Below are 7,537 nucleotides of genomic sequence, written 5' to 3'. Positions count from 1 at the left end.
GATTTCTGCTCAGGTCATGATCTCATGGTTCCTGAGAATGAGCCCCTGGTAGGGCTCTGCACCGACAGCATGGATCCTGCTTGGGAATCTCTCTCTCCCTCTCTCTCTGCCTCTCCCCTGCTCATGCTCTCTCTCTTTCAAAAATAAATAAACTTTAAAAAAAAGAGAATATAAGCACAAGGAACAACAGATAAAAGCGGTAAGAGAAAAGAATATTTTTGGTACTATCTGCTGCTGTAAATATGTATACATATATGTAGATGATAGATAAATCTTATATGAATATCTATGTCCATCTTTCTTTCTGTGACTGATCTATCTGTATGAATGTAGTATCTCTAAACTGACATGGCTGTTATAACTTTGATTTTGGTACATGCGTTTATTTAGAAGCACTTGGACAACATCAGAGATATCCACAGATCTAATACCTCTCACCTAGTTGGTTAAGTGATTGCAGGTGAGATTATTTACTCCGGCAATTGTATTATAACACAATTGTATTATAACATAGTTTCACTCCACTTTTACATAGAGAGAATGTCATTAAGTAAGCCAAAATATATATAAGCAAAGACCATATTGAAGATAACAGGTATGACGATCAGAGTCGGAGTCGAGTAAAATTTCAAACAGGCAGTGTGTCTTTAATAACTTGCTTAGTTTATGCTTGGTTTTCCAAGTGTTTCTTCTAACTCCACTATCATTGTTCAAAATATATGGTACTCTTATTCCTGCTAAAAGTAAAACAGTTTAGGTTTTTATACCCTCTAGGAATATTTACAGTTTAACTGGTGATTGTAAAATATTGATTGAACTTTGTGATTCTAGTGGCGGTGTATTAGACAATATGACAGACGGAGATGTGTTTTAGGGTAGAGAAAATACCTCGCTTGCCATTCTCAATTAAGTGATCCCTGTCAAATACAATAAATTTAAAACAATTTATGGATAACAAGCGAGAACTATTGTGCTCTGTGACAAAATTTCAGAAACACCACAACGAATTAACTGCTGCAAATCAGCAGGGGACTTTCTCCATTTGTGCCCAATGGCGGAAGTCTGACCATTATTCTGTGAGCTGGGGTTTGTTTTCATAGCACACATCACAATTCGACCACACAGGAAAAGTGGACATTTTCTTTATTCAACTTTTTTCTTAAATAAAAAAGGAAGGGAGAGATAATTGGCCATTATCTCACATATTCCAAGGGCAACACCTTCCTTTGTGGCCTGTTGTGTCAGCTTTTGTTCAGGTTTCATCCTGTTTTCCCTGGGCCACTATTACAGCTTCTAAAAGTTAAGTTGAATATAAATATAAATTTCTGCCCTTTTTTTTTTCTAATCACGGTATCAGTGTTTATGTTTTCTCCCTGTGGCTAGTGACTAACCTCCTGAATCCTGCTTTCAAAATTGATTTGAAGTCTATACTCAATCATGTATTTCCGTGTCTAATACATTTCTCTCTCTCTTGTCCACTGGAGACAGAGGATTTCTTTGTACAGCATCTAAGTGTTTTCTAATCTTCCAGAAAAAACATGAACCACTTCTATACCTTCTGCGCCACATAGACATAACATTCCTCCATGTTGTTTTCCCGACTGACATCTACGTCTCATGTTTTCTGCCTAATTCATTGCTCCTCTCTTCTATCATTTAGAAAACCCATGCTCATTTTTAAAGTCAAATACCACTATTATAAGTCCTTCTTAAATTTCCTGAGTTCCAATGGAATAGTGAGTAAATTTTTAATACTTTTTATTATAAATGTTTTGTATCTTTTTTACAGATCAGATTCTGTAATTTTTTTTAAATGTTTATTTATTTTTGAGACAGAGAGAGACAGAGCATGAACGGGGGAGGGTTAGAGAGAGGGAGACACAGAATCCGAAACAGGCTCCAGGCTCTGAGCTGTCAGCACAGAGCCCGAAGTGGGGCTCGAACTCACAAATCACGAGATCATGACCTGAGCCGAAGTCGACTGCCCAACCGACTGAGCCACCCAGGCGCCCCTCAGATTCTGTCATTTAGATTCCATGAATAATGTATCACAGAACGCTTACTCACTCTGCCCAAAGTCATACAATAAGCTGAATTCAGTTCACTTATAGGAAACAGTCCCAGCTTTTGAAAAAGAAGTGACTGTGTGGTCCAGTGTCCTTCCTCAAGATCATTGACATATCTCCATTTCCTCATAAGTGCTCATAACTCTTTCTGTTGGTGGGTTCAGATGTTATTGTTTTCTTCCTTTTATCAAAGTAGCCTTTTCCCAACAAATTTGCTAATCGCTGACAACTGACAGTTACACAGTCTGTCACTGATGGTGTTTTATGTGATACATTGATCAATTCTTAAACCATTTATTCTTTCCTGTGCAAGAGAACCACTTTGACCAACCTTTTAGCCACAATTGATAAATACTACTGTTATCTGTCCTGAAATATGGCCAATCTGGAAAAGCTAACTAGTGGCATTTGGGATTTCTGTGTTGGAGAAATGTCTGTTCTCTGTTCTTTTTTATTGATGAGAATCTTTTTCCATTGGCTATTATTTATTGATGAAGCAATGGCAATGCTGAAGGAGTAGAAGTAGAAAATATCAGCAAAAGTCAAGGTTGACATCTGTCGAGCTGAATAGCTTCAGTTTAGTTTTAAATAGAGACTTTAGAGGAATCCAGAACGATGAACATACCATTTATGGCATGTTAAGAATTATCTTTCAAGCATTAAGATGCAATACAAAATGTGAGGAACAGCTATTACTTATTATCTAGCTTAAACGATAATACATTATACAAATTATACACCACTATTTACTTTGTACTATACTCTCATGTTGCATCCACCTTCTCTCTGATACATAGAAGTAATAATGTTGAACTTACCGTTTACTTTCAGGCATCATAATTTTACTGTGAGTAAATGTGTCCTTAAATAATACAATATCAGTATCTCATGTTCTATATGTTTGATATGATTTCATCCTGTGAGTAAATTTCTACAAAATGCTTTGTTTGCTTAAACACGTGTTGATGAGGTCACTGATGTTTCGTACAGTTCTTTGTTCAATGTTGTATAATAGTTTATTGTATGAATACAATGCAATCCTGAAATCTAGGCTATCCCTAATCTCTGCTTTTGTAAACATTGCTGTGATAAATAATTCAGTCTGTATCTTCTGTGCTTTTTTTTTTACAATTTTTCATTGAAATATATACACAGAGGTTGAATTATAATGCATAGGTCACATGAATGCTAAACTTTAATAACTGTTGTAAAACCTCTTGCACCAGCATAGTATAAGATACCATGTAACTACTCGTCTAAAAGTTGTAAGGAATTCTCAAAAGAAACTTGTAGACCTAATTAGTGAAATTAGGAAGGACACATGACATAAGAGCAATGCACAAATATCGATCTGATTCTATATGTTAATAATAAATAATTTAAAATGAAACATTTATACATCCCTCTATATATAGAGAGAATGAAAATATATACATCAAATGAAATACTTAAGTGTAAACCGAGTAAAATATATACATGGAATGTATATATGAAAATGAAAAAAAGTTAAGAACTTTCATAAGTAATTGAGATGTAGCATATTTATGGGTTGGAAAGCTCAATATTATTAAGATATAACTTCTCCACAAATTGATCTATAGATTTAAGAAAATTTTAATCAAAATCCTGGCAAAATATATTATAAAAATAGACAAGAATATTCCGTAATACACTAGTGAAGCAAACTAGAGTTTATAAATAGGCCTATACAATCATAGACAATTAATTTTTGACAAAGTTACAGACATAATTCAATAGAGAAAGTATGGATTTCCTTCAACAAATGGTGTTGGGAAAACTGAACACCAATATGCAATAAAAAAAATGCCTTGACTTCATCTTCACAGCTTCTAAAAATCCACTGAAAATTGATTATAGATCTAAATATAAAATGTAAAATAAAAATTTAGAAGAAAACACGCACACACATCTCCATGATGTTGGCTTAGGCAAAGAGTTCTTAGACACAGCATCAAAAGCATATTTTTAAAATACAGGGAAAAAAAAAATCTGACAAATTGGATTTAGTCCAAATCTAAAATTTTTGCTCTGTGAAAGACACTGTCAGGAGAATGAAAGAATAAGCTACATATTCAGAGAAAACTGCATACCCAGCAAAGGACACACGTACAGAATATGTGAAGGCCTGTCAAAATCAAACCGAGAACACATGCAATCCAAGTTTTCAAGTGGGTAGGTTCCTTGAGCATATACTTCACCAAGAAGATAGATAGCTGGCAAATGAGAACAAGGAACTATCATTACCATCAAAGAAGTTCAAATGAAAAACACAGTAAGACACCACTAGTGATCCCGGGCCTCACAGGGTCGGTTTGCAGACCCGTAGGAGTCAGTGCCTCGGGCCCGGGCCCCGCCTCCATCTGTCCTTCCAACTTCGCCCAATAATGCTAATGGACCTGAGCAAGTGGTCCTGGCCTGTGACCTGCAGCAAGTGGAAGAGCGGCCACAGCATCCGCTGCAGGTCAAAATCTTCGGAGCACAGGTGGATGGAGCTGGGCAAAGTGCTGACGCCCACCCGGGTGAAGAACCAGCCCACCGGTCTTGCAGGGGATGGCCTCAATCCGGGTGAACTGCACACCTTAGTGGTGATAGATCCAGATGCTCCCAGCAGGAAGGACCCCAAAAACGGAACGCACCATTTTCTGCTGGTCAGCCTGAAGGGCAGTTACATCAGCAGTGGCGCAATCCTTCTGATTACGTCGCCTCTGGGCCTCCCAAGGCCACAGGCCTTCGCCGCTAGGTCTGGCTAGTTTTCAAATACAATGGGCCACTGGCTTGTGAGGAGCCCATTCTCAGCAACCAATCTGGGGATGGCCGTGGTGAATTCAAAGTGGCATCCTTCTGCAAAAAGGAGCTGGGACCCCCGGTGGCCGACACGTGTTACCAGGCAGAATGGGATGACCAACTGCCCAAGTTCTGTAAGCAGCTGCCTGGGAAGTCGGGAAATACTAGAAGACAGAAACCAACCCAGAGGTCTGGAGCAGTGTTCTCAAGTTCAGGGAGGCATGTAGATTCCTCTGCTTCTCCTTTCCCATTCTCACAGATGAGGCCAGAGCAATCAGGTAGTGGTTTAAGGTAGCTTTTCCATCTGCCTATCCTTTACAATTGAGAGGGTCACACCCCGGTTTATGTTTTGATCACATTTGAATTCCACTTGGGGCGGGGGGAGGATGCATTTTGGTACTAGCAACCCAGAATTTAAAGAAGAAAACATTCAGGTAAAAAGAGTAGGCCTACAGTAGGCCAAAGAATCTCTAAGGGAGGTTTACATAAAAAGAGATTTGTTTCTTCTTCCATTGTGAACTGGAGTCCCAAATTGTGCATGACAGCACTTCTGGTGGTGTTTTTACAGCCAGCTCTCTCACTAAGACAGCCAGAGTTTGACGTGTCCCCAGTGTGATGATGTGCCTTGGGCTGCTTACTAGGGTCAGTGTCCTGCTCTGGCTCCCTTAAAGAGCAGTACTGGAAAAAACAATAGGGACAGTCACTTTGCTGTCAAGACCCTGCCATCGAGATGAGCTGCAGGGCTGGGTGAGTGAGGGTCAGAAATCTCTAAGTCTGTGCCTCTTAAACTCGACATTCCGTCTGTGTAAGAAAAGATGATCGGGAGTTGTGGAATGTTGTATTAATTCTGCTGTTTGCTTATAGTTGAATACAAATAAACACATTATGTGAGGAAGAAAAAAACAATAAGACAGCATTGTTTGCCTGTTAGAATGAGTAAAATTAAAAATAAACACAATACCAAATCCTACCAACATGTGAAGCAACTAGAACTCTCCTATGTTTTCAGGAGGAATGAAAAATGGTACAGCCACTTTGAAAAAAAAAATTGGGAATTCCTTGTAAAGTTAAAGACACATTAGCATAGAATCAGCAATCTCTCCCTAGCTATTTTCCCTAGAGAAATCAAAATTCATGTTCACACTAAAATGTGTACACAAATATTCATAGGAGTTTTATCCATAATCACCAAGCAGTGGAAATAGCCCGAATGTTCTGTAATGAATTTATTGCCATTAGGTGAATTAATTTTACAAAATATGGCATATTCATACAATAGAATGATAGTTAGCAATAAGTAATAGACTATAAATACAGGCAACAACTTGAATGAATCACAAAATAATTGTTTAGACTGAAAGAAACCAAACTTACCAAGGTTATGTGAGGCGTCATTACATTTATAAGAGATTCTGAAAAATTACAAAACTATGGGATCAGAGAACATACCAATACTATAAAAATGGAAACAAAAACTTGACTTCATGTAAATTTAAAGATTAAATTTAAAAAGAAAGCAAGTTAAATAGAAAAGAATCTCTGAGATCATATTATGCTTTGTATGGAATGATTTTGTTAAATGCCATTTCCACCACACCACAATTTCTGTGAAATGTTTACTACAATTTTCCTTCAAGAAAAGTACCTATTTGCTTGTTTGTTATTCTCTTTTTTCCTGTTGCATCTCTAGGAAAAGTATATACATGCAAATATATACTTGCCACCATTTTGGACACTTTAACTCATATATTTGGTTAACATTGTCTTTCTCATGCACCTTCGTCCTCTTTTCATCTTGTACTATTAAACTGTAGCTATGACAAATAGTCAGGTTGAGTTTAGTGCTGAATAAATACAGGAATAATGAATGAATAAAAAGTAGATCAAACATTTGAATTATATAAAACTACAATTGACACTGACACCCTAAATAATGTTTATACATTTCAGCTGGAGAACTTTCCTCACTTTATTGTCACTGTATTTATTGATGATATAACATTATATCACAATTATTTTCTTACAGATTCAGAAATTAAATTTAATAATTGTCAATATTTCCATGTATATTTTCTCTTTCTCTCTCTCCCCCATAACTCTATAAGGTGTCTATATAATGTGAGTATATTATACAATATGACTATATGTGGGTTGTGTGTATGTATACATATACATGTAGGAGCGCCTGGGTGGCTCAGTCGGTTAAACCTCCGACTTCGGCTCAGGTCATGATCTCTCACGGTTCATGAGTTTGAGCCCACGTCAGGCTCTGTGCTGACAGCTCGGAGCCTGGAGCCTGCTTCATATTCTGTGTCTCCCTGTCTCTCTGCCCCTCCCCTGCTCATACTCTGTCTCTCAAAAATAAATAAAACGTTAAAAAAAATAAAAATAAATACAAAATAAAAATGTACTTTACATAGAGTATATGTTTATTTTTATATTCACTTTGCATATACACACATACATTTTTTTAAATTGGAAATGTATAGGTTGGTTTCTCGCTTTTATGCTCTTTCTAATTTGCAAAATCTCATAAACAATATCATTCTCATATATTGGTTATATTTAAAGTTCACTTAATTGCATTGTGTTCAATTATAAAATGATTTATTTGAGCATGCAGGCTTTTTCTATTTTTTCTGTTACATTATTTTATAACTTCTGTA

General features: G+C 36.8%; 1 pseudogene; it reads left to right on the top strand.

The window, feature by feature from the left end:
- The first annotated feature begins 4,471 nt into the window (after nt 1-4,471).
- Nucleotides 4,472-5,166, top strand: LOC115523747 (annotated as a pseudogene).
- Nucleotides 5,167-7,537: the final 2,371 nt, after the last annotated feature.

Source organism: Lynx canadensis, chromosome A1, assembly GCF_007474595.2.
Source record: "Lynx canadensis isolate LIC74 chromosome A1, mLynCan4.pri.v2, whole genome shotgun sequence".
NCBI lineage: Eukaryota > Metazoa > Chordata > Mammalia > Carnivora > Felidae > Lynx > Lynx canadensis.
Note: the sequence above shows the minus strand (reverse complement) of the source record. Positions and strands in the feature narration are given on the sequence as shown.